This window comes from Myotis nattereri (assembly GCF_964212035.1).
Source record: "Myotis nattereri genome assembly, chromosome: 15".
Classification (NCBI taxonomy): domain Eukaryota; kingdom Metazoa; phylum Chordata; class Mammalia; order Chiroptera; family Vespertilionidae; genus Myotis; species Myotis nattereri.
Window position 1 is genome coordinate 33,987,172 of NC_138090.1, and position 26,260 is coordinate 34,013,431.

The following is a 26,260-nucleotide window of genomic DNA, read 5'->3' on the forward strand; positions in this document are numbered from 1 at the left end:
GGGTATTGTAAATTGTCCTGCTGTGAACATAGGATTACACACATTCTTTCAGATTAGTGTTTTGGGTTTCTTAGGATATATTCCTAGAAGTAGGACCACTGGGTTAAATGGCAGTTCCATAGTTAATTTTCTGAGGAAACTCCATACTGTTTTCCATAATGGCTGCACCAGTCTGCATTACCACCATCAGTGTACTAGGGTTCTCCTTTCTCCACATCCTTGCCAGTATTATCCTTCCTATATAATAAACAGGTAATGTGCAAATTAACCCTCACGCCCTCACAGATGGCTGCCTACGACCAAGCCAGCAGGGGGTGTTAGGGACAGCCAAATGACTGAACAAGCAGGCTGCATGGGGCGACCAGGCTGGCAGGGTGGTTACTGAGAGATGACCAAACGACTGAACAGCAGGCTGCGTGGGGCAACCAGTCCGGCGAAGGGGCCATGAGGGGTGACCAGGCCGGCAGGGGGGCAGTTGGGGGGTGACCAGGCTGGCACGCAGAGGCAGTGAGGGCCAATCAGGCAGGCAGGCAGGTGAGCAATTAGGAGCCAGTGGTCCAGGATTGTGAGAGGGATGTCTGACTGCCGGTTTAGGCCCAATCCTGGCCTAAACTGGCAGTTGGACATCCCCCGAGGGGGTCCCGGATTGGAGAGGGTGCAGGCTGGGCAGAGGGGACCCCTCCCCACCGCACCCTGTTCATGAATTTCATGCCCCGGGCCTCTAGTGTTGAATTCAGACCTGTCTTGTTCCTGTCTCGGGAAAAATGGCTTTATTTTTGCCCATTGAATATGATGTTGTCGGTAGGTTTGTTATATATGGCCTTAATTATGTTAAGATATGGTCCTTCTATTCCCACTTTGCTCAGAGTTTTTATCAAAAATGGGTGTTGGATTTTGTCGAATGTTTTTTCTGGTTCTATTGACATGATCATGTGATTTTTTTCTTTCAATTTGTTTATGTGATGTATCACATTTATTGATTTGCAAATATTGTGCCAGCCTTGCACCTCTGAAATAAATCCCACTTGGTCATGGTATGATCTTTTTAAAATATTGCTGGACCCGATATGCTAATATTTTGTTGCGGATATTAGCATCTGTGTTCATCAGGGATATTGGCCTGTAATTTCCTTTCTTTGTGGTGTCTTTTTCTTTTTAATATATATTTTTTTATTGATTTCAGAGAGGAAGGAAGAAGGAGAGAGAGATAGAAACATCAATGATGAGAAAGAATAATTGATTGACTGCCTCCTGCACACCCCCTACTTGGGATTGTGCCCACAACCCAGGCATGTGCCCTTGGCGGGAATCAAACCTGGGACCCTGCAGTCTGCAGGCTGACGCTCTATCCACTGAGCCAAGCCAGCTAGGGCTCTTTGTGGTGTCTTTATCTGGTTTTGGAATTAGGATAATGCTGGCTTCATAAAAAGAGGTTGGAAGTGTTCCTTCCTCTTGAATTTTTTGGAATAGTTTGAGGAGGATAGGTGTCAGTTGTGTTTTTGAAGGTCCGGTAAAACTCCCCTGTGAAGCCGTCTGGATTGGGGCTTTTATCTGCTGGGAGTTTCTTCATTACTGCATCTATTTCTTTGGCCTATTCGGGTTTTCTGATTCCTCCTGTTTGAGTTTTGGAAGATTGTATTTTTCTAGTAATTTGTCCATTTCATCCTCATTGTCTAGCTTATTGGCACATAGTTGTTCATAGTATTTTCTTACAATCCTTTGTATTTCTGTGGTGTCATTACTACACTGATTTTGTTTCTTTTTACTTATTTGAGTCCTTTCTTCTTGTTTCTTCTTGAATCTGGCTAATGGTTCATCAATCTAGTTTATCTTTTCAAAGAACCAGATTGGTTTCATTGATTTTTTTGTTGTTGTTTTTTTTACCCTCTATGTCATTCATTTCAGATCTAATCTTTATTATTTTCTTCCTTCTACTTACTCTGGGCTTTTCTTGTTTTTTAAGTTGTATGGTTAAGTTTATTATTAGTTTTTCAAAATTTTTTTTTATTTTAGTAAATCTTTATTGTTCAGATTATTACATTTGTTCCTTTTTTTCCCTCCATAGCTCCCCTCCACCCAGTTCCCACCCCACCCTCTACCCTTACCCCCCCTCCCGCCCCCCTTACCCCCCCTCCCGCCCCACTGTCCTCATCCCTAGGTGTACAATTTTTGTCCAGTCTCTTCCCGCATCTCCCACACCCCTTTCCCCACCAAGAATAGTGAGTCCATTCCCTTTCTATGTCCCTGATTCTATTATAATCACCAGTTCATTCTGTTCATCAGATTATTTATTCACTTGATTCTTAGATTCACTTGTTGATAGATGCATATTTGTTGTTCATAATTAGTATCTTTACCTTTTTCTTCTTCTTCCTCTTCTTAAAGGATACCTTTCAGCATTTCATATAATACTGGTTTGGTGGTGATGAACTCCTTTAGCTTTTCCTTATCAGTGAAGCTCTTTATCTGACCTTCAATTCTGAATGATAGCTTTGCTGGATAAAGTAATCTTGGTTGTAGGTTCTTGGCATTCATCACTTTGAATATTTCTTGCCACTCCCTTCTGGCCTGCAAAGTTTCTGTTGAGAAATCAGCTGACAGTCGTATGGGTACTCCCTTGTAGGTAACTGACTTTCTTTCTCTTGCTGCTTTTAAGATTCTCTCTTTGTCTTTTGCTCTTGGCATTTTAATGATGATGTGTCTTGGTGTGGTCGTCTTTGGATTCCTTTTGTTTGGGGTTCTCTGAGCTTCCTGGACTTGTAAGTCTATTTCTTTCACCAGGTAGGGGAAGTTTTCTGCCATGATTTCTTCAAATAGGTTTTCAATATCTTGCTCTCTCTCATCTTCTGGCACCCCTATAATTCTGATGTTGGTACGCTTGAAGCTGTCCCAGAGGCTCCTTACACTATCTTCGTATTTTCGGATTCTTTTTTCATTTTGCTTTTCTGGTTGGGTGTTTTTCGCTTCTTTGCATTTCAAATCTTTGCCTTGATTCTTGCGACCCTCTAGTCTGCTGTTGGGTGTCTGTATAATATTCGTTATTTCAGTCCGTGTATGCTTAATTTCTAGTTGGTTCTTTATCACAACATCGAGGGTCTCAATAGATTTCTTGAGGATCTCAATAAGTTTATTGGCGGCTTCTAGACAGTGTTTGAGAGACCTTAAAAGTGTGGTTCTGAACTCAGTATCCTCCATTGACAGTTTTGTCCTGTTTCTTTGTCTCTGCATTTTTTTTAAAAATATATTTTATTGATTTTTTACAGAGAGGAAGGGAGAGAGATAGAGAGTTAGAAACATCGATGAGAGAGAAACATCGATCAGCTGCCTCCTGCACATATCCCACTGGGGATATGCCCGCAACCCAGGTACATGCCCCTGACCGGAATCGAACCTGGGACCCTTCAGTCCGCAGGCCGACGCTCCATCCACTGAGCCAAACCGGTTTCGGCGTCTCTGCATTTTTTGTGCTTTCTTGGTGCACGCCCTAGTGGTCTTTGTGCACAGTCTTGTAGTTAAGCCTTGATTGTTGTAGTTAATACTAGGGGGATTTGATCTCCAGGCCAACTGGCTGTCTTTTCTTGGTTTTTGAGGTAAGCCAGTATTGCTATCAACTTGCTTTTCAACACTGCTTTTGCTGTGTCCCAGAGATTTTGCGTTGTTTTGTGTTCATTTTCATTTGTTTCCAGGATGTTTTTGATTTCTTTCTTGATCTCATTGGTAACCCATTCATTGTTTAATAGCCTCCATGTATTTGAATGTTTTTGAGTGTTTTTACTGCAGTTCAGATTTCTAATTTCATTACATTGTAAACTGAGAAGATGCTTGATATGATTTCAGTCTTCTGGAACTTGTAGAGCATGTCAAACTTGCAGCCCACGGACCACATGCGGCCCACAACGAATATTTTTGCGGCCCAGTCAATATAATGGTATGTAAGGAACATTTTAATAAAAATTTCAACTTAATTTTTATAGTATCTTGTTATACATAATCCTATCTAATAAAAGACAAAAAGGGTAATTGACTGTACCTTTGCTACGCTTCCCATAGGCTAATCAGGGTGATATGCAAATTAACTGCCAAGGAAGATGGCGTTTAATTTGCATATGTAGGCACCAAGCGACGGAGCGAAGCCGGCTGCCCCCGGGCAGGAGCCGCGAGCGAAGGCCGGCGTGGCAAGCTAAGAGCAAAGAGGGGGGCCCCTGATGCGCCGCGGCCTCCGCCACACCGCTGGGATGCCCCCAGGGCCCGCGGCGCACGGCTAGCCGGGGGCTTAGCTAAGCCCCCAGCCCTCGCGCGCTGGCCCCTCCCGGCGAAGAGCGAAGGCCTGGGTTCCGGAGGAAACTGGTGCCAGCAGCCAGGGGAAGGGGCCCCCAAGGGGCCCCAGACTGTGAGAGGGCACAGGCCTGGCTGAGGGACCCACCTGAGTGCACAAATTTTTGTGCACCAGATCGCTAGTCTATACTAATAAAAGGGTAATACCTTCTGGACAAAGCCATGGTGGCGGGGCTGAGGCAGAGGCAGTTAGGGGCGATCAGGCCAGGAAGGGAGAGTAGTTGGGGGTGATCAGGCTAGTGAGGGGGGGCAATTTGGGCAATCAGGCTGGGAAGTGGGGACAGTTGGGGGTGAGAAGGCTGGTGGGGGGCAGTTCGGGGTGAGCAGGCAGGCAGGCAGGCAGAGTGGTTAGGGGTGATCAAGTAGGCAGGCAGGTGAGTGGTTAGGAGCCAGTGGTCCCAGATTGCGAGAGGGATGTCCGACAGCCGGATTAGTCCCGATCCCACAGATCGGCCCTAAACTGGCAGTCGGACATCCCCCGAGGGGTCCCAGGTTGAAGACTGTGCCGGCTGGGCTGAGGGATACCCCTCACTGCCCCCCGCACTCCCTGCCCCTTACACGAATTTCGTGCACCCGGCCACTAGTTATTAATAATGAACTACAACATTCACTATTGACTGATTATTGTAATTGTGTTGCATTCATTTTCTTTACGTTCCGGTGCTCCATTTCTCTCCACTAATACTAGCAGTGAATATTTTAGCAGCTGATTGCCATGTCATTCATTAGTCTTGGACTGACTTGTTTGATGTGAGCAACAGGAAATATTTCGTTTCTGGAGAACAAGAAAAATAGGTTTAGTATTTGCGTTATGCTTACTAATTTTTGCAGTTATTTAGTATCTGGTATGTTAATGTTTAAGAAAAAGGTTAATTTTTATTAAAATGTTCTATCCTATCTAATAATAGACAAACATGGTAATTGACCGTACCTTTGCTATGCTTCCCATTGGCTAATCAGGGCGAATGGAAATTAACCGCCAACTTTGTTGGCGCAATGCTGGGAGGCGAAAGGGGAAGGACGGAAGAAGCTGCCTGCCACTGATGGTGATCGGAAACCCAGGCGGCAGGCAAGAGCCAGGTGGCAGGGCAAAAGGCCGCCTTTGCCATGCCCCCCGGCCATGATTGGAGAACCGGAGCCGCCTTTGCCCGCCCCCTGGTTGGTGATCGGAGAAGCCAGGTGTGGCAGGGAAGAGGCGGCTGTTAGCAGCCGCCTCTTCCCTGCTCCCCCTCCTCCCCCCCACCGCCTCCAGCTGGTGATGGATAATCGGAGAAGCCAGGCGGGGCAGGGAAGAGGTGGCCACCAGCAGCCGCCTCTTCCCTGCGCCCCACCCCCGGCTGGTGTTCGGAGAAGTGTCTGTATTTTTTTTTTCTTTCAAAGTACCTGTATTTTTAATAATTTCTTGACATGGTAAAAGAATTTTACATTACGATTCAAGGGTGGTGGGGTGAGGAGAAGGAGCAGCAGGACAATCCAACAAACAAAAAGGGAAAGAGAAATGCATGGTGGAAGGGATTTGAAGGGTGGGTAGGGGCATTGCCCAACTAAAATGCAGTTGGTTTGTTACTGAGTACTATTCATGGGAAGACAGCATCCTGACTCCTTCTCTATACAGCATATTGGGAGTAAAAATGATGCATCCAGGTGGAAATATGATTGGCGTCGGAAGACAGGGAAAGAAGTCAGAAATAGACACTGAGAGAGTCACTGGCTGTCTGGCTGCAAATACTGACTCTCCAGTTGTGATAGAATAAAAAAGTGGGGGATATCTCTGGAAGATTCAAGAGATAGGGGGCAACTCTTCTATGGTTTTGACTTGCCCAACAGATTTCCACATACACACGTGTACACGCCTATGTTTGCATGCACACACATATACACATAACTGACTGCCCTCCCTGGAAGCACAGAAGAAGAAGAAGAAGACCCCAGAAGAAGCTGCCCACCTTTGGTCCACGCGCCAGTGCCTGCAGCTGTCTGCAGCCCAGGAGACGGACAAGCTACCTGCCCGAGGTCCCAGGCTGCACCCACCTGGAGAAGCTGCCAGCCCTGTGGTCCAGGGCCCCAGCGCCTGTGGCTAGGGAAATAGGTTCCCTCTTCTCCTACAGCAGTCATTACTTCAATATTCCCCTTCTGAATTTCTCTCCTGTGCTGCAACCCAATTCCACTTTTCATCGGAAGGATACGGAACAGAGAGAGCAGTGTTAAAAGCTTACATTTTTAAGCCGGTAAGGTTGGTACTTAAACATATAAATGGAAAACTAGAGTCCTTAAAGTAACAAAGGCTACAAAAGGCAAGGATAGCGCATGACCTATTATATCCTGCAGTACATTTGGGACTGAAAACTTTGCAATGATGACAATTAGTGAAGATATGAATCAACTAAAATAGTTGACAGGGACAATTCTTCCATCTTTGAAAATATCTACATCAAATCTGTTTAAATAGGTTTTCATCTGCATAATATAACACATTCTGACAAGACCACCACCACCACCAATGTGGTCAGTGTTGTGCTGATAAATGTTTAATAACTGAGGGACCCCCCCGAGTGCACAAATTTTTGTGCACCGGGCTACTAGTTATTTTATGTTAATGATTACTCATTTATTTCAACCCTTTGTATTCAGCATGTCTCTATCAAAATAAAACTAGTTTCTATGAAAATTGAAGGTTTTGTTTTTTTGGGGCCCACGTAAACTTAGCCTTGTTTATTTGGCCTGTGTTAGCCTTTGAGTTTGACATGCTTGTTGTAGAGACTTGCGTCCTAACGTGGTCTGTCTTTGAGAATGACCCATGTGCACTTGAGAAGAATGTATATACTGCGGCTTTGGGGTGTTCTATAAATGTCAATTAAATACATCTGATCCAATGTGTAATTTAGATTCTCTGTTTCCCTTTTAATTTTTTTGTCTGGAACATATATGCAGTGAAGTCAGTGGGGTGTTATGTTTCTTACTATGAATATATTACTGTCGATCTTTCTCTTAAATTCCATTAGAAGTTTTTTTTAATATATTTAGGTGCTCTTATATTGGGTGCATATATGTTTACCAGGGTTATATCCTCTTGTTGTATCAAACTCTTTTGTGTTATGTAGTGACCTTTGTTGTCTCTTGTGATTGCATTCATTTTGAAGTCTATTTTATCAGAGATGAATATTGCTACCCCAGCTTTTTTTTTTCCTTTTCTCATTTCCATTTATTTTGAAAACTTTTTCCATTCCTTCACTCTCATCCTTTGTGAGTCTTAAGTTCTGAGGTGGGTCTCTTCTACACAGCATATAATTAGGTCATGTTTTTATCTTCATTCAGCTACCCTATCTTTTGATTGGAGCATTTCATCCATTTAGATATAGTTTATTATTGATAGGTACTAATTTATTGCCATTTAAATTCTATACGCCTATGTTTCTCTATTTGTTCTCATTACAGAAGTCTCTTTAGGATTTATTGTAGTGCTGGTTTGTTGGTCATAAACACCTTTACTTAATCTTTTCTTGTCTGGGAAGCTCTTTATCCCACCATCAATTTAATGATAGTCTTGCTGGATATAGTAATCTTAGTTTTAGATCCTTGAATACTTAATGCCCTTCCCTTCTGGCCTGTAGAATTTCTGATGAGAAAACAGCTGACAGCCTTATGGGAGCTCCTTTGTAGGTAACAAATTGTTTCTCTTTTGCTGCCTTTAAGGTTCTGTCTTTGTCGTTAATTTTGGCATTTTAATTACAAAGTGTCTGGACGTGGGTCTGTTTGGGTTCTTCTTACTTGGAACTCTCTGTGCTTCCTTAACTGGTGTGACTTTTTCCTTCACCAGGTTAGGGAAGTTTTCTACCTTTTCTGCATCAATTGATATGATTATGTGATTTTTGTTTCTCAATTTGTTTATGTGATGTATCACGTTTATTGATTTGCGGATATTGTACCAGCCTTGCATCCCTGGAATAAATCCCACTTGGTCATGGTGTATGATCTTCCTAATGTAATGCTGGATCCGGTTTGCCAGAATTTTGTTGAGGATTTTGGCATCTACGTTTATCAGGGATGTTAGCCTGTAATTCTCTTTCTTTCTGGTGTCTTTATCTGGTTTTGGGATTAGGGTAATGTTGACTTTATAGAAAGAGCTTGGAAGTGTGCCTTCCTCTTGAATTTTTTGAAATAGTCTGAAAAGGATTGGTTTTAGTTCTTCTTTGAATGTTCGGTAAAACTCCCCTGTGAAGCCATCTGGTCCAGGGCTTTTGTTTGCTGGAAGCTTTTTGATTACTGTTTCAATTTCATCAGTAGTTATTAGTGTATTCAGGTTTTTGAATTCTTCCTGATTGAGTTTTGGAAGCTTGTATTTTTCTAGGAATGTGTCCATTTTGTCGAGGTTGTCCAGTTTGTTGGAGTAGAGGTGTTCATAGTATTTTTTTACAATCTTTTGTATATCTGTGGGATCAGTTGTTACTTCACCTCTTTCATTTCTGATTCTGTTTATTTTTGGTCCTCTCTCTTTGTTTCTTGGTGGGCCTGGCTAGAGGTTCATCAATCTTGTTTATCCTTTCAAAGAACCAGCTCTTGGTTTCGTTGATCTTTTGTATTTTTTTTTTGTCTCTATGTCGTTTATTTCTGCTCTGATCTTTATTATTTCCTTTCTTCTGCTCACTCTGGGCTGTTCTTGTTGCTCTCTTTCTAATTAAGTTGCAAGGTTAGATAATTTATTACCATTTTTTCTTGTTTTTTGGGGTAGGCCTGTAGAGCTGTGAACTTCCCTCTCAGGACTGCTTTCATTGTGTCCCATAGGTTTTGGATTGTTGTGTTTTCATTGTCATTTGTTTCCAGGATGCTTTTTATTTCTTCTTTGATCTCTTTGGTAACCCAGTCATTGTTTAATAGCATGCTATTTAGCCTCCAAGTGTTTGATTTTTTTTATTGTAGTTGGTTTCTAGTTTTATGCCAATTGTGATCTGAGAAGATGCTTGTTATGATTTCTGTCTTCTTGAATTTCAAGAGATTATGCCTGTGTCCTAATATGTGATCTATCTTTGAAAATGTCCCATGTGCACTTGAGAAGAATGTATATTCTGTAGCTTTGGGGTGAAATGTTCTGAAGATGTCCATTAAGTCCATCTGATCTAGTGAGTCATTTATGATTGTTGTTTCTTTGCTGATTTTTTGTTTAGAGAATTTATCTAATGGTGTCAGTGGGATGTTAAAGTTCCCTGCTGTGATTATAGTGCTATCGATCTCTCCCTTGATATCTTCCAGAAGTTGTTATATTTATTTGAATGCTCCCGCATTGGGAGCATATATGTTTACCAGAGTTATATCCTCTTGTGGAATTGCTCCGTGGAATTGCTCCCTTTATTATTATATAGTGGCCTTCCTTATCTCTTGTTATGGCCTTCACTTTGAGGTCTATTTTGTCAGATGTAAGTATTGCAATCCCAGCTTTTTTCTCACTTTCTTTTGCCTGAAAAATTACTTTCCATTCCTTCACTATCAGTGTGTGTAAATTTTTTGTTCTGAGGTGGGTCTCTTGCAGACAGCAAATATGTGGTCCATGTTTTCTTACTCATTCAGCTACCCTGTGTCTTTTGATTGGAGCATTTACTCCATTTACATTTAATGTTATTATTGATAAATTCTTGTTTGCCATCATTTTTATTCTTAAATTTTGTTTTTCTTCTTGCTTTTCTGTGTCTTCTTTTTACAGCAGTCCCTTTAGCATTTCTTGCATTGCTGGCTTGGTGATAATAAACTCTCTTTGCCTTTTTTGTGAAGCTCCTGATTCCACCTTCAATTTTGAATGATTGCCTTGCTGGGTATAGTATTTTTGGATTCAGTCCCTTGCTTTGCATTATTTTGTATATTTCATTCCATTCCCTTCTGGCCTGGTGTGTTTCTGTTAAGAAATCAGTTGATATTCTAATGGGAGATCCCTTGTAGGTAACTTTCTGTCTCTCCCTGGCAGCCGTTAAGATTCTTACTTTGTCGTTGATGTTTGCCAATTTAATTATGATGTGTCTAGGTGTTGGTCTTTTTGGGTTCATCTTGTTTGGGACACTGTGCTTCCTGGACTTGTGTGGTTTTTTCTTGCCAATATCAGGGAAGTTATCTGTCATTATTTCTTCAAACAGGTTTTCTATTCCTTGCTCCGCTTCCTCTCCTTTTGGTACCCCTATTATGCGGATGTTGTTTTGTTTTGTGTTGTCCCCAAGCTCCCTTCGGCTCTTCTCTTGCTTTTTAAGTTTTCTTTCCGGTTGCTCTTGTGTTTGTGTATTTTTTTCCTACCTTGTTTTTTAATTCTCTGGTGCAGTCTTTGGCCCCTTCTAGTCTACTGTTTAAGCCTTCCATTGTGTTCTTTATTGCAGGTATGTCATTCTTCATTTCCTCTTCGTTCCTTTTCATGTTGGTGACATTCTCATTCAGCTCCTTATAATTCTCATTGAGTTGTTTGTGTTTGTCATCCAGGCATTTGAGCATCCTCATAACCATTACTCTGGCTTCTTTCTCTGACATGTTACTTTCCTCCATTTCATTTAATTCCCTTTCCTGTGATTTCTCTTTTTCTTTCATTTGGGGATTGTTTTTTTTTTCTTCTCCCGATGTTTTGCTGGAATGTTTAAATTGTTTCTGTGTCCTAGCTCCAACTGCTTTGCTATCCAGGTTCTTTTGGGGGTGGTGCTACTTGTGTGATCTCTCAGGTCTCCTGGGCTTGGTGATCTAGCGGAGCTCCCTACTTGAACTATTTGGGTTCTCTTGATGCAGTTGGATCTTGAATGTTAGTTTCTTATTCATGGATGAAATCTTGTCATGGGTTTTGTTGTGCAAGCTGTTTTGGATGTGATTGTGGTTCCGGCTCTTGTGGAAAAAGTGGTCTGAGGTCTCAATAGTATGGGCTCACTGTGGGTTCCTAGAGTCCACTTCCTGGGAGGAAGGAGTCTCGGGGCCTGAGGCTCAGGTACTGCAACTTTGGCCTGTGTGGTATAACTCTTGCTGGATTAGCATCACTCTGCAACTCACTATAAGGGGCTTGGAGCCCGTTATAGGTGGGGGGGGCGGGTGTCTTGTAGTCTGTGGTTGAGGCAGTGGGACTCTGGCCAAAGTGATTTCCCTCTCTGAATCACGAGAGGGTTCAGGATCCAGCCCCTGGGGGTGTGGGAATCTCGAGGTCTGTGGCTGAAACAATGTGACCTTGTCCAGGGAGGCAAGTCCTCAGTAACTCATCAAGGTGTCCACAGGTAGGTAGCCAGGAGGGGGATGTCATGGATCCTACTGAGGGAGGTGTGTGGCCTTGGTTGGAGAGGCACACGCCCAGTGGCAGCACACAGAGGGTTCCAGGAGCTGTCTGTAAGGGGTGTGTGCTCGTGGGCCGACATGCTGGATCAGAGTGATTGTGGGTTGCCACCGGTCCCGTGGAGGGAGAATTCCCAGTTTCTGCTTTGGAGGATGTGCACCCTTGGTTGGATATGCATGCCCAATGGCTGCTTACAGAGGTGCCCAGGAGCTGTCTGCTGGAGGAGTGGGTTCAGGGGGCCCTCGTGCTGGAGCAGTGCTGCTGCGGGTACTGGATGCCAGCAGCCGGGGTTGTGCCTTGAGGCGGCTTAGAGAAACACCCACGGGCCACCTGCAGGGTCAGCGGGTTCAGGGGGCTTGCACACTGGATCGGTGCAACTGCAGTGACCGGAGGTTGGCAGCTGAGTAGGGGGAAGTCCGAGTTTCTGCTGTCAAGGCCTTGAGCCCTTGATTGGATACAAGTGTGCCTAGTGGCAGCTCACCGAGGGACCCAGGAGTCGCCTGCTGAAATGGTGGCCTCAGGGGGCCTGCGTGCTGAAACTACACGACCACGGTGTCTGTGGATAGGTAGCTGGGAAGGGGGAGGTTCAAATTGTTACTGCTGGGGCCGTACACCCTTGTTTGGATATGAGTGCCCCCAGCCAGGGTTGAAGGAGGCATCCACGAGCCACCTATAGGGACAGCGGGCTCAGTAGGCCTGTGTGTGGAAAGGCACAACTGCGGTGTCCAGAGTTCAGCAGCCGGGGAGGGGGATGTCCCAATTTTTGCTGCCTTGCACCCTTGGTTGAAATCGCGTGTGCCCCGCGGGGGCTCACAGAGGCACCCAGGAGCCGTCTGTCTGGGTGGTGGGGCTCAGGAGGCCTGCGCTCTGGAAAGGCGTGACTGTGGTGTCCAGAGGTCTGCAACTGCGGAGTGGGAAGATTCAGTTTTTGCTGCTGGGGTCTTGTGCCCTTGGTTGTATTCCCATGTGCTCAGTGGCGGCTTACAAAGGTACCCTGGAGCCATTTGCCAGGGCGGTCTACTCAGAGGGGCCCTGGCACTGAAGCCGTGTGACTGAGGTGTCTATGGGCAGGCAGCCGGAAGTGGGGGAAGTCCGTGATTCTATTTCCCTGGGCCTTGAGCCCTTGGTTGAATTTGTGCATGCCCAGTGGGGGCTTACAGAGGCACCGCGATCCGTTTTCGAGGGTAGTGCACTCATGCACTCAGAGGGGCCCTGGCGATGAAGCCGTGCGATCGGGGTGTCTGTGGACAGGTATCCAGGAAGGGGGAATTCAGAATTTTTACTGCCAGGGCAATGCGTTGTTGTTTGTATAAGAGCATGCCCAGCGGGGGCTCACAGCGGCAACCAAAGCTGCCTGTGGAGTGGTGGGCTCCAAAGGCCTGATCGCTGGAAAAGTGTGACTGTGGCTTCTGGAGGTCTGCAGCTGGAGAGGGGGGAAGTTGCACTTACTGCTGTGGGAGCTGTGCACCCTCGGAGGTGGAGGTCCTAGGGTATGCAGGTCTGCGGGTGGGACAGCAGGATTTTAGCTGGAGTGGCTGCAGGGTCGCGGGCAGTGTCCAAGGCCTGGCTCATTGATGGAGTTGCAGTCAGATGGGACATGGATGCCTGGAAGCAGTCCACCATTAGTCTGGGGCTGGTGCCGTACGCTGGGGTGTTCTCTACAGCAGGGCTCATCCTCCAGTCAGCTAGACTGGCTTCTTCTCCAGATGATCTCAGTGCTGCATTCCTAGAAACTATTAGGTGTGGTCTTATATATTATCTCCTTTTTATTTAGCTCTTCTGGCAAATTCTTTTGTTCTTTCTTTTGGGGCTTTTTTTTTTTTTTATTGTCTCCTCATTTTAGCTGTCTGTTTTGATTTGTGTCTGTGGATTAGGTAAATCTGCTACGACTCCCAATCTCGAGTGCAGGACAGTGTCAGATGCTGTTTGTGACTACCCTGAGTACCCTGTTGGGAGCAATCCCTAGCTTTTGGCTCCCTCTGCAGAGGCTGGATGCCTTTGGAAAGGATCAAGATGTGCACCATGTCTGCTCTTCCTAGCCCCAGGCCTGGGATTAGATTAGTCAAGGACTCAAAGCCTCCATAGACCTTCCTCTGCCTGTAGTGCCATTGACAGTGAGACTTGACTAACCTTGGGTGTCGACCACAAGGTGGGGCAAGGGATGTTTTAACTGGGTGAGGCAACTACCTTCCCCCCATAGCAAAGGTCTGCAGGTGAAAGATGTCCTTCACAGCATGAGAGAATGACAGCACAGGAAACGGGTGTCTGCCCTCTGAGCTCCAACCCCAGAGCCCCCATCCTGGCTTTTGCTCACACACTCCAGTCCATTCTGCCCTCTCTATGCCAGAGCCTAAGATGAGTGGCTGCACACAAAATTTTGTGTGTTAGCCCCTTTAGAGGGTGCCTCCATTTGCAGCCTCTCCCTGGCAGACAGCAACCCTGCTGCTTTTCACAGATGTTATGTGGGCACCTTTCTCAGTTCTGGTGCTCTTGTCTGGGGAACCCAGATTCGGGGTTAACCCCAGAGTTCTCAATGGGAACCCCCCATAGCTGAGATATCCCTCTGGAACTTCAGTTGCTATCTGTGGGAGCCAGGTTAGCCCTTTCATGCCTCCACCTTTCCTACCAGTCTCTTTTCAGTATCCACTTTTTGTCCTTGGTTATCAGGTTCTCTCCAGCAGGGTTCCATCCTTGATGTTTCAGGGTGGTTTTTCTGTATGTTAGTTGTATTTTCTGTTCGGTCCTGGGAGAATGTCAGTGTAGCTTTTACTTAGCCACCATTTTGGAATCTTAAGCAATGTGATAATTTTCTATTTTTTCATTCCTTTTACAGTTATTTTATTGCTACCTTAAATTGTTCCTAAAATTTCCTGCCATTTACTTCTTTAAGCGTCATCTTATTTTTTATTTTTAAAAGCCACTTGAGGACATTTTTTAAATTGATTTGGAAAGAGAGGGAGAGAGAGAGAGAGAGAGAGAAAGAAAGAAAAAAATATGTTGATATGAGAAACATCGCTGGTTGCCTCCTGTATGTGCCTCAACCAGGGATTGAACCCATGACCTAGGTATGTGCCTTTATTAGGAATTGAACCTGCAACCTTTTTGGTGTACTGGATTATCCTCTTAGTAACCGTAGCTAGGCCCTAACCGGTTTGGCTCAATGGATAGAGCGTCAGCCTGCGGACTCAAGGGTCCCAGGTTCGATTCCGGTCAAGGCCATGTACCTTGGTTGCGGGCACATCCCCAGTAGGGAGTGTGCAGGAGGCAGCTGATTGATGTTTCTCATTGATGTTTCAAACTCTCTATCCCTCTCCCTTTCTCTCTGTAAAAAATCAATAAAATATATTTACAAACAATAACCGTAGCTAGTTTTCTTTGTAACACTCATCAAAGTTTTAATTCAGGGACATTCTTTTAAGCTGACTCCTGTTTCATTTTGACATACCACCATTTAATTTTGAAAGCTTTCTTACCTAGGGCCTATCTTATACTTTCCCTTCCAGACATGGAAATGGCCATGTCTTCAAAGAGCTCCAGTTCCTTTTATTGGAGAACTAGAGTCCTGGTGTATAAAATTCATGCACGGTTGTGGGGGGGGGGGTCCCCTCAGCCCAGCCTGCACCCTATCCAATCCAGGACCCCTCGGGGGATGTCCAACTGCCTCTCGCAATCGGGACCTCTGGCTCTTAACTTCTCACCTGCCTGATCACCCCTAACCCCTCTGCCTGATCACCCCTAACCCCTCTGCCTGCCTGATTGCCCAGGACTGCGGGGCATGCGGCTTGGCCCTTCTCCCGGGCTGCAGGCGCAGCCACTGGTGCCCAGGACCTCAGGGCAGGCGGCTTGTTCCTGTCCCAGGCTGCAGCCTGGCTGGTCCCCATTCCTCTCTCCCCAGTGTTGATTTTCTGAGCCTTTACAACATGACAGCATGAGGGTGTGACAACTATTTGCATATTTAGCTCTTTATTTTATAGGATAGTGTTAGAGATCAAGATCTGAGTACTGCATGTTTTTATTGCTGCAGAGGTGACATTGTTTTAAGGCCATTTCAGTAACAGAGCTAGGAAATGTATTTTTAAAAACCATGAGTTCATATTATTATTTCTAATTCAATATGAATAGTACAGCTCTTTGCTTACTAATTATCTCCTAGCTGTATTTTGTAATAAAAATTCTGAAACAAGTTAACATAAATACTTATTTTCTTAGCTTTGTCTTATATTATAAAGAAAATGGTTTCAAAATAACAATGCTGATATTAATAGTAACCATAAATACTATATCATGTGAGAATTTTTTTTTTTTTAAATATATTTTATTGATTTTTTACGGAGAGGAAGGGAGAGAGACAGAGAGTTAGAAACATCGATCAGCTGCCTCCTGCACATCTCCCACTGGGGATATGCCTGCAACCCAGGCACATGCCCTTGACCGGAATCGAACCTGGGACCTTTCAGTCCGCAGGCCGACGCTCTATCCACTGAGCCAAACCGGTCTTGGCGAGAAATTTTTTTGTATTGATTTTTGTCTTTATTGTTTTTGTTTGACCAATGATGTATGGTCAGAATTCTCTGTTCTTAAGTCATTTGAAATAAATCCTTTCTTTGCGGAATTGTTACCAAGTTAACAGTTGGGTTTGTTTCTTCAGTTTGTTCTCAAGTTCAAGGACTGCTTTTTAAAAAATGAATTTGATTATTTAGAAAAGTAATGCATTTCTGATGTAACAAAAAATATATTTCAGAGATATCTTGTCTCATTCTATTCCCCTCCCCTATCACATTCTTCGTTTCAATTACATATATTTTCTTGTTTATCAAGTGAATTTTTTGTTTGTTGGGCTGCTAGTGTATATTTATTCTTCCCTCCTATTCCCCACCCTCCTTCTTACATTAAAATTATACTATATACATCACTTTCTCACTTCCTTCACTTAACAATATGGCCTGGAGATGCCTTTTCTTAATTGTTATCTTTTTTCTTTGTAACATCTGAATACATAAGATGTTATTATGTGCATATAGCATAGTTCATTTAGTTATTGGACATTATTTTGTTGGCCATTTGGGTTGTTTCTAATCTTCTGCAGCTACTAACTGTAATAATGAATTTTTGTTTTATCTATGTCATTTTGTACTTAATGCAGGAGTATCTCTAAAGTAGATTGATACAAGTGGAGTTGCCCATGTAGCTAAGTACTTAATAATGCCCATTAGCAAAGTACAAGAGTACCTTTTCTCGCAGAACCTTACCATCAAAGTATAGTGTTGAATAGCTAATTTTATTTTATTGGTTGTTGTTTTTTTGCCAAAGGCATAAGTGAAAATTGGTATCTCAGTGTAGGTTTAATTTACATACCTCATCAGTGAGTTTGAGTATCTTCCATATGTTTAAGGCTTACATGTGTTTATTTGGGAACGATTTCTATCCCATTCTCCTTTTTTCTTTGGGGGTAGCTTTTAATTCTACCTGTTACATTAGACAGTTTAGCTTTATGTGAAATTAGTTGCAAAATTTTTTTCCAGTTTTAAATTTGTGTTTTGATACTGTTCATAGTGGTCATTTCTTAATGCAGAATCCAGAGGTAAATTTTTATTTTTATGTAGTTAGATTTATTAATTTTTTTATTTATGGTCATAACATGCCTTTCTCACTCCAGATTTCACCTATACTTTCAAATACCTACAAGGCTAAAATTTTTATAGGGTTTTGTTTTCATATTTATATATATTTTTTATTAATTTATTTAGAGTTTACCTTGGTATATGGTATTAAGTTTTTATCTTAATGCCAGATTTATCTTTTTCCAATTGACTACCCATTTCTTCCAACACCATTTATTTCAAGGTCTTAAATTCACTGTTTTAAGATTCCATTTTGATCATATACTAAATTCTCATATGTATTTAGTCTATTTCTGGACTTCATACTCTCCTCCATCTTCCAGTCTATATTTGTGTACCACTATTTAACTCTATTTTCGAGGTTTTATAATTTATAATTCTTTGTAGAGTTTCCTAGCTATTTTTGCTTGTTTGTTTTTCTATGTAAATGTTTGAATTAGCTTATTCTAGGGGGACAAAACACCTTATTTTAATTGGTATTGCATTAAACTTTTAACTTAGGGAAAAGGGACATTAGATCTTTATGATGTTAAATACTCCCATCCATGTTCATGATAAGTACAGTTTCTGGAGTGTTTAAAAATTCTCTTTATATAGGTTTTAGACCAAATTTGTTTCTGGGTATTTTATCGTTTATATTGCTATTATGAATGGAGTCATTATGGGAAGCTTGTTGATTTCTATAAATTAGTTTTATTCCCTGCTTAACATACTGAGCAGTTGTTTATATTAAATAACTGAGGCAGTGGGCATCTTGTCTTTATTTAGAATTTAATAGAAATGGCTTCATCATGGTTTTTGTGGTCAGATACAGATTATGATTTCCTGTACAGTATTGCTATATAGATTACTCAGGCTGCCTGGATCTCTGGGGATGTGAGTAGAAATAAAAAGTTTAAGGCTGAGGCCACTGCTGTATCTCAGATACAACAACCAGGAAAGATCATGTTAATTGAGAGGGGAAAAAACGTTTACAAACTGTGATACTGTAGTCTTTAAACAAACAAACAATAGAAATAAGATGTTCATTCTTAATTCTGTTTTCTTTCCTTTCACTCTTTTTTCTTTATGCAGTTCTTTTTTTGTGTGTGTGTTCTTTGTATAGCTTTGCTTGTTTCTTAAAGTTTTAATGTCTTTTTTAAAAAACATTTTGTTACATTGTGTTTCATTTTTTATCTACTTTGTGGCAATATTTTTCAGATGAGTTTATTTAAACTGTTGGAAAATTATGCTGTTTATTTTCACTGTTTTTTATAGTATCCTCTTATGGACACAAATAGATTCTTTTGTGTTACTCATGTTTGTATCAGATAGATTTTCCTAGACTAGTACCAGGAAAAAGGCATAGTATCATTCTATGGTTCAAAGTTCACCTGCCTTTCTACTTTTTAAAGCACGGGATTTGTGTACCTTCTCTGGCTCAATGAACTAACCTTGTAAGGCAGACTTCTGTTTCCATCTCGGTTTCCCATAATTTTTCATAGGACTTGCCTTTTAGGATGATGTATTCACTTTTAGAAGCTGGTAAATCTGAGGATGCTCCACTCCCAAGTACAGCAGGTCCTGGAATAATGTTCTTCCCTAAAGTGTCCTTTGGCTATAAAGTTGATGAGATGCCATGGGAACTGAACTCTTGTTTATATCAAGTAGCCTGTGGTAAAATTGGTTTTGTAATACATTGTTTTGCTTAAAGTTGCAGAAGCTATTGATGATGTTAAGTAAGGACTTACTGTATTTTTTAAGCCTACTCTTTTTGCTTCCCCCCTGCAGTCCTTTTCTGTTTAATTAGTTTTTGCTTTCATTAGTTACCTCTTAGGATGAGGCCTACTCATTCTGTAAGGAAATATCTGCAGATTTTTAAAGTTTGAAATGTTTAAGAGTCCCCCTTAGCATTTCTGGTTTTTTCTAGACTTCTTGCAACTTTCTGCTTAGGCCTCCTTTTTGGTTCTGCCTTTGGCAGAGGTACATGGAATTTGGGAGTTGGTTTTTTTTTTATCCCTAATTTTCTTCATTATTAGAATTGGTTACAAGTTTTTACTCAGGGTGAGTACCTTATTTTGAGAATGAATATTTGCTAGTTATTTCTGGGATCTATTAAGTCAAAGACTTCTCTCCATTATCTAGTCTTGATACACCTACCACACTATTGTGGTTCCTGTAGCATCTGTGTTTTGGGCCACACTTACATATAATTTAGAGTTAACATATATTATCTCTCTACTAGTTTCACTAAAGATTGACTGGTTGATTACTCCTTCCTGTTGTTCTTGATGTTTGTATGATTTTTCGAAACAAAGTACTTGAAAGATTCAAAACTAAGCAGCCACAATGTTCCTGTGAAACTTTTTCTAGCCTCCTACATTGTTGGTGTTTCTAGGATTCTCTCTGTCCTTGACCATCTTTTTCACGTACGTGTATATATATTTTAATCCTCACCTGAGGATATGTTTTTATTATTTTGTTTTGTTTTGTTTTTAGAGAGAGGGAGGAGAGAGAGAGAAAAAACATCAATATGAGAAACATTGATTGCTTGCCTCCCGTAACCCACAACCTTTTGGTCTATGGGATGACACTCCAACCAACTGAACCACTTGGCCAGGGCAGAATGTATATTCTTTGTAAGCACTTACATCTCTGTAACATTCCATATGTGTCTTTTTTTTTTTGTTAATTAAATCTTTATTGTTCAGATCATTACAGTTGTTCCTCTTTTTTCCACCCATAGCTCCCCTCCACCCGGTTCCCCCCCCCACCCTCAGCCTTCACCGCCCCCCCCCCACGCCCCCCACTGTCCTCATCCATAGGTGCATGATTTTTGTCCAGTCTCTTCCTGCATCCTCCACACCCCTTCCCCCCCCCCCCCCCCGCAAGAATAGTCAGTCCACTCCTTTCTATGCCCCTGATTCTATTATAATCACCAGTTTATTCTGTTCATCAGATTATTTATTCACTTGATTTTTACATTCACTTGTTGATAGATGTGTATTTGTTGTTCATAATTTGTATCTTTACCTTTTTCTTCTTCTTCCTCTTCTTAAAGGATACCTTTCAGCATTTCATATAATACTGGTTTGGTGGTGATGAACTCCTTTAGCTTTTTCTTATCTGTGAAGCTCTTTATCTGACCTTCAATTCTGAATGATAGCTTTGCTGGGTAGAGTAATCTTGGTTGTAGGTTCTTGTGATTCATCACTTTGAATATTTCTTGCCACTCCCTTCTGGCCTGCAAAGTTTCTGTTGAGAAATCAGCTGACAGTCTTATGGGTACTCCCTTGAAGGTAACTGACTTTCTTTCTCTTGCTGCTTTTAAGATTCTCTCTTAGTCTTTTGCTCTTGGCATTTTAATGATGATGTGTCTTGGTGTGGTCCTCTTTGAATTCCTTTTGTTTGGGGTTCTCTGTGCTTCCTGGACTTGTAAGTCTATTTCTTTCACCAGGTAGGGGAAGTTTCCTGTCATTATTTCTTCAAATAGGTTTTCAATATCTTGCTCTCTCTCTTCTTCTGGCACCCCCATAAATCTTCATATTTTTGGATTCTTTTTTCTTTTTTCTTTTTGTGTTTTTTGCTTTTTCGTATTTCAAATCTTTGACTTGATTCTTGCGATCCTCTAGTCTGCTGTTGGATCTCTGTATATTATTCGTTATTTCAGTCATTGTATGCTTAATTTCTCATTGGTCCTTTTTCATATCCTTGAGGGTCTCACTAAATTTCTTGGAGGTTTCTAGAAGATTCTTGAGTAACCTTATAACTGTGATTTTGAACTGTATATCCAGTAGTTTGCTTTCCTCCATTTCTGTCATTTGTGACCTGTTTCTTTGACTCTGCATTTTGGCTGCTTTCCTGTGTTGATAGAGTGGCTTTGTGTGCTAGGTGTCCTATAGGGCCCAGTGGCTCAGCCTCGCCAGTCACCTGAGGTGGACACTCCTGGTACACCCCTTTGTGGGCTGTGTGCACAGTCTTGTTGTAGTTAAGCCTTGATTGCTGTTGGTATCACTGGGAGGAATTGACCTCCAGACCAATTGGCTGTGAGGACCAGTTGTGTCTACAATTAGAGAACTGCTGTGCTGGAAACACCCTTATGGGGCAGGACTTGCTTCAGTGGGGCTTATTGCTCAGAGTCTGCCCCCTGAGTGTGTCTCTTATGGCTCTTATGGATCTGAAGCGTTGTAATCTGGTGTGTGGTCTCACTCTGACCACTGGGTACATTGGCTCTTGGATCTCCAAGGAGGTGCAAGGTCAGCCACTGCCTAAGGCCAACCAGTAGGACCTACAGAGAGATCTGCAGATTCCTCCTCTTTGTTTGGGGTTTGGAGGTGCCCAGATGATGTGCAGCTGTGAAGCAGTGCAGGCTGCTGATAAGCCTTAGGCCTCCTTTTGGAAGCTCTGGGGTCCTTTGACCCAGCTGCAGTTTGTTAGGTTTTAGATTGCAAAGGCCAGGCCATTCATATGCAAAAGCCTCTGCTCACAGCTTGGGTGGGGTTGTAAATTGGGTGGTGCGGGGTCTCAGGGAATCACAGGGCGGTGCAAACAGCAATGGTTGCCCATCGGCCCTGCCCCAGATAGATCCCTGGGTCTCTGTGTCCCGCAGCCCCGGGCAGGAACAATGAATGCTGCGAGCACCTCTCAGAGAAAGCCGCCCTCGTGTTCTGGCCCAATGCAGACAGTCCAGTTTCTCCCTGTATGAGTCTGGGTCCCCAGAATCTCTCCTGGAACTGGAGTTCAGAGCAGTTGGGAGCTTGTATCTCCTTCCCAATTGAAAAAGACCACAGCGTACCCATTTGCTAGCCTGTTCGCACGCCTCCATACTTCCGCTTTCGCACCTCTGCACCTCCTACCAGTCTAGATGTGCTTTTCTCTTTCCCTCTAGTTGTCGAACTTCCACTCAGCCAGCCTTCCCATGGTTCTGGATGATATCTGTTTTGTCTTTCAGTTATAGTTTTGATGTGGTTGTGCAAGGCAGCAAGTTCAGGTGTTTACCTATGCCACCATCTTGTTTCCTCCTCTGGTCCAACTTTTGAAGTATCACTAGGTATGAATTCTTTAAATACTTTAATATTTCTAGTTATCATTTTTTCTTTAGATTCTAGCAACCAGCTCCCCCTATTATCTTTAATCTGAATGTCCACACTTGTACTTACACTGCCTCTGTGTAATTGTTCTTTCTTTCATTGATTCTCTGAGTCTTATATCCCCCAATGTGTATAGACTCCTTCCCTTATGCATTGTCTTTTATAGGTTTTGAGTCTTTACATATTGTCTGACATTTAGGTTCGTTTTTATTACTGACCACTTTCTTGCATTCTTTCAGTGGTTAAATGGTTCAGAATTCTATTTTACATCTGTGATCATACTTCATATTGTCTTATCCACTGTGCTGGGTTCGTAAGCCTGAGTGAGGGCGGCGAAAGGATGAAGAAATGACAAAGAGAATAAGCTGGATCTAGGTGGATCTTCCTGTGCCTGGCTGAGGCCACAGAGAGAGATCCAGAGGCAAGCTGAGCCTTTATTTTATAGCCAGAGGTAAACAAGGTAGTGGTCACCATAGTTACAATGTTCCTGTGAGTTTCACTTGTTTTGGTAGCACTTGCTGCACCTCCCACAGCCCATTAGTTACCTAGGAAGGATGTAGGGAGCGTCATATGGTTAAGCCTAATTATGCTAACAGGACTGTGCCCTCTAAGCTGGGACTTGTTTGTGGCTTTGCCAACAGGTCAGTCCGAGGCTTAGCCCTGTAGCGGCATCCTACAATCCACCTCCCCCATTTTACATCAACAGACTGCTTTCCTCCCTTCCCCTCTCATATACCTCTTTCAGAAGTTGTTGCCTAGGAAATCAGTTCTGTCTTTCTGGAGGGACGGAGAGAGGAAGGGAGGGCATGTGTATATTTTTAAATATAATACATGAATGTAAAACATTTTTGAACATTAAGGTAAATGAAAGAATTCTCTTCTAACCTTTGAGTTTTGATCCTAACACTTTTTCAAAGATGCAGTCACTTTCACGTTTTTATTTATTTTAAAAAATGATTTTAGAGAGAGAGAAACATCGATGTGAGACATTGATCTTTTTCCTCCTGCCATGGTCCCAACCTTGGATTGAACCTGAAATCTGGGAATGTGCCCTAACCGAGAATCAAACCCACCACCCTTTGATGAGCAGGACGATGCTCCAACCAAACCATGTTGGCCAGCGCAAAGTGCAGTCACTTATAAGAGTTTCACATGTATCTTTCTTGAGGTAGTCTATGAATAACCCAGCATATATTATCTATCTGTTTTGCAAATACGAATATACTAGAGCCCTGAATTTCGTGCACTTGGGGGGTCCCTCAGCCTAGCCTGTGCCCTCTCACAGTCCAGAAGCCCTTGAGGGATGTCCGACTGACTGCATAGGCCCACTCCTCACGGGGCCCCTAGTTCATAAATAATGATAATAATATAATGCTAACTTTTATTGAGTGCTTACCGGTGCCAGCCACAGTTCTAAGCACTTTATACGGTAACTCTTTTAAATGATGATTGTTTTGTATTCCTTTTTAGAAGAAGCCTGAGAAGATGATGAGCAGATAGAGGGGCAACAAGACTTGGAAATCAAGTTGCATCCATCTTCAGTAAAATACAGACTGAGGAAAAAAGCAGTGAATGTAAGAAAATTGGAAAAATACTTCCTCTGATCTCAGACCTTTTATCTTTTAAGGCAACATCCTTTTCAACTTACCTAGAAAAAATTTGAAACACAAGACTTAATCGTGAGGGACATTGTGTAGGAACAAATCATCAATTTTATTGATTTAAAAATTTTGCCACACTTTCTCCTTATGGTAATAACCCTTTTTAAATGTAAATCAGTGTGGAAATGCCTTCAGTTAAAATAGTTTGATCCCTATCAGGTACCAGAACATTCATACTGGATTCATACCCTATGAAGTAACTGAATGTGGGAAAACTTTCACTTGTGTCACACCTTATGAAATGAATGAAGTCAGGCTGGAGAAAAACCCTGCGCTTCTAAGGAATATTGAAAAGCCTTTAGCTAGATGACATTTCATTGAGCAGAAAAAAATTCATACTGAAGAGAAACCACTGAATATAACAAATCACTGAGTATTAGAATATTTATACTTTGAGAGAAAGCTTTGAATTCAATAAGATAAAGTTCTATCTTAAATCTATCCCTTACTTTACATTTGAAAGGTCATACACAAAGAAGCTCTGCTAATGTAAGAAATGTGGAAATACCTTCAGCCAAAAGTAAATCCTCATTCATCAAAAAATTCATACTGGAGAGAGAATTTGTGAATGTTGGAAAGCTTCCTTTCAGATGTCACACCACAGTCAGCAGAGAATTTGTAGTGGGGAAAACCCCTTTGCTTGTAAGGTATGTGGGAAAGTCTTCAGCCACAAATCAAATCTCACTGAGCATGAGCATTTTCATAATAAAGAGAAACCTTTTGAATGTAATGAATGTGGAAAAGCCTTCAGCCAAAAGCAGTATGTCATTAAACATCAGAACACCCATACTGGAGAGAAGCTTTTTGAATGTAATGAATGTGGAAAATCGTTCAGCCAGAAGGAAAACCTTCTTACCCATCAGAAAATTCACACTGGAGAGAAGCCTTTTGAGTGTAAAGATTGTGGGAAAGCTTTCATTCAAAAGTCAAACCTCATCAGACACCAGAGAACTCACACAGGAGAGAAGCCCTTTGTATGTAAGGAGTGTGGCAAAACCTTCAGTGGCAAATCAAACCTTACTGAGCATGAGAAAATCCATATTGGAGAGAAACCCTTTAAATGCAGTGAATGTGGAACAGCTTTTGGCCAAAAGAAGTACCTCATAAAACATCAAAACATTCACACTGGAGAAAAACCCTATGAATGTAATGAATGTGGAAAAGCCTTCTCTCAACGAACATCACTTATTGTACATGTGAGAATTCATTCAGGTGATAAGCCTTATGAATGCAATGTATGTGGGAAAGCTTTCTCTCAAAGTTCATCTCTTACCGTGCATGCGAGAAGCCATACAGGTGAGAAGCCCTATGGATGTAATGAATGTGGGAAAGCTTTCTCTCAATTCTCAACCCTTGCTCTGCATTTGAGAATTCACACAGGTAAGAAACCTTATCAGTGTAGTGAATGTGGGAAAGCTTTCAGCCAGAAGTCACACCATATTAGACACCAGAAAATTCATACTCATTAAAAACTCTAAATACCTTGAAAATTGGAAAGCAATTCGATGGAGTTTACACCTATGGCAAGCACATCAGAAGTAATCGTTCTTAAGGAAAGGGTCAGAAATGAGGGAAGCGAAAGCTAAAAACTTATGGGATACCAGAGAATTCATACTGAAGAGAAAGACATAAAAATCCTATGCCCAACAAAATCCCACAGTAAAAGTAATGCTGAAACTTCAGACACATTTCCACTAAAATTGGGAATGGGAAACATGCTTATCATTACTGTCTATCTGCCTAGATCTGGAGATCTTCACCATTGTAATAAGAACAGTAAGTTATATGTGTTAGAAAGGCAAATACTTTTATGGTATTGTTTTAGCAGAACAGAAGAGATTTTGGAATACCTATGCATTTATTAGAATTTAGAATTGGAGAAGAAAATGGGACTATTTAAAAAATGATTTGGAGGTGATTTGTTCTCCAAGGAAAAAAAGATCATGAACTATGCATAAAGGTAAAATCCATGGGGATTAAAAACAGGAATATGGCCCAGCAGATGTTGCTCAGTGGTTGAGCCTCAACCCATGAACCAAGAGGTCGATAATTCCATTCCCACTCAGGGCACAACCTGGGTTGCGGGCTCGATCCCCAGTAGGGGGTGTGCAGGAGGCAGTCAATTTTGATGTTTCTCTCCCTCTCTTGAAATCAATAAAAACACATTAAAAAAAACAAACAGGAATATTGAAAAACTGTGTAGTGAAATGGTTATGACCCTGGGAGTAGGGAAACATCCCTTATAATGAATTAAAAATATTTAGCTTTTCTACTCTTGAGTTTGTATGCTCAGGA

At 42.1% G+C, this 26,260-nt stretch overlaps 1 long non-coding RNA gene across 1 annotated transcript in view; it reads left to right on the forward strand.

The window, feature by feature from the left end:
- Nucleotides 1–26,155, forward strand: part of LOC308531060 — a 29,390-nt gene extending 3,235 nt beyond the window's left edge. Inside the window, exon 4 of the long non-coding RNA XR_013996888.1 lies at nucleotides 23,775–26,155. This is a non-coding gene — a long non-coding RNA (uncharacterized lncRNA). The remainder of the gene's footprint in view (nucleotides 1–23,774) is intronic.
- The last annotated feature ends 105 nt before the right edge of the window (nucleotides 26,156–26,260 follow it).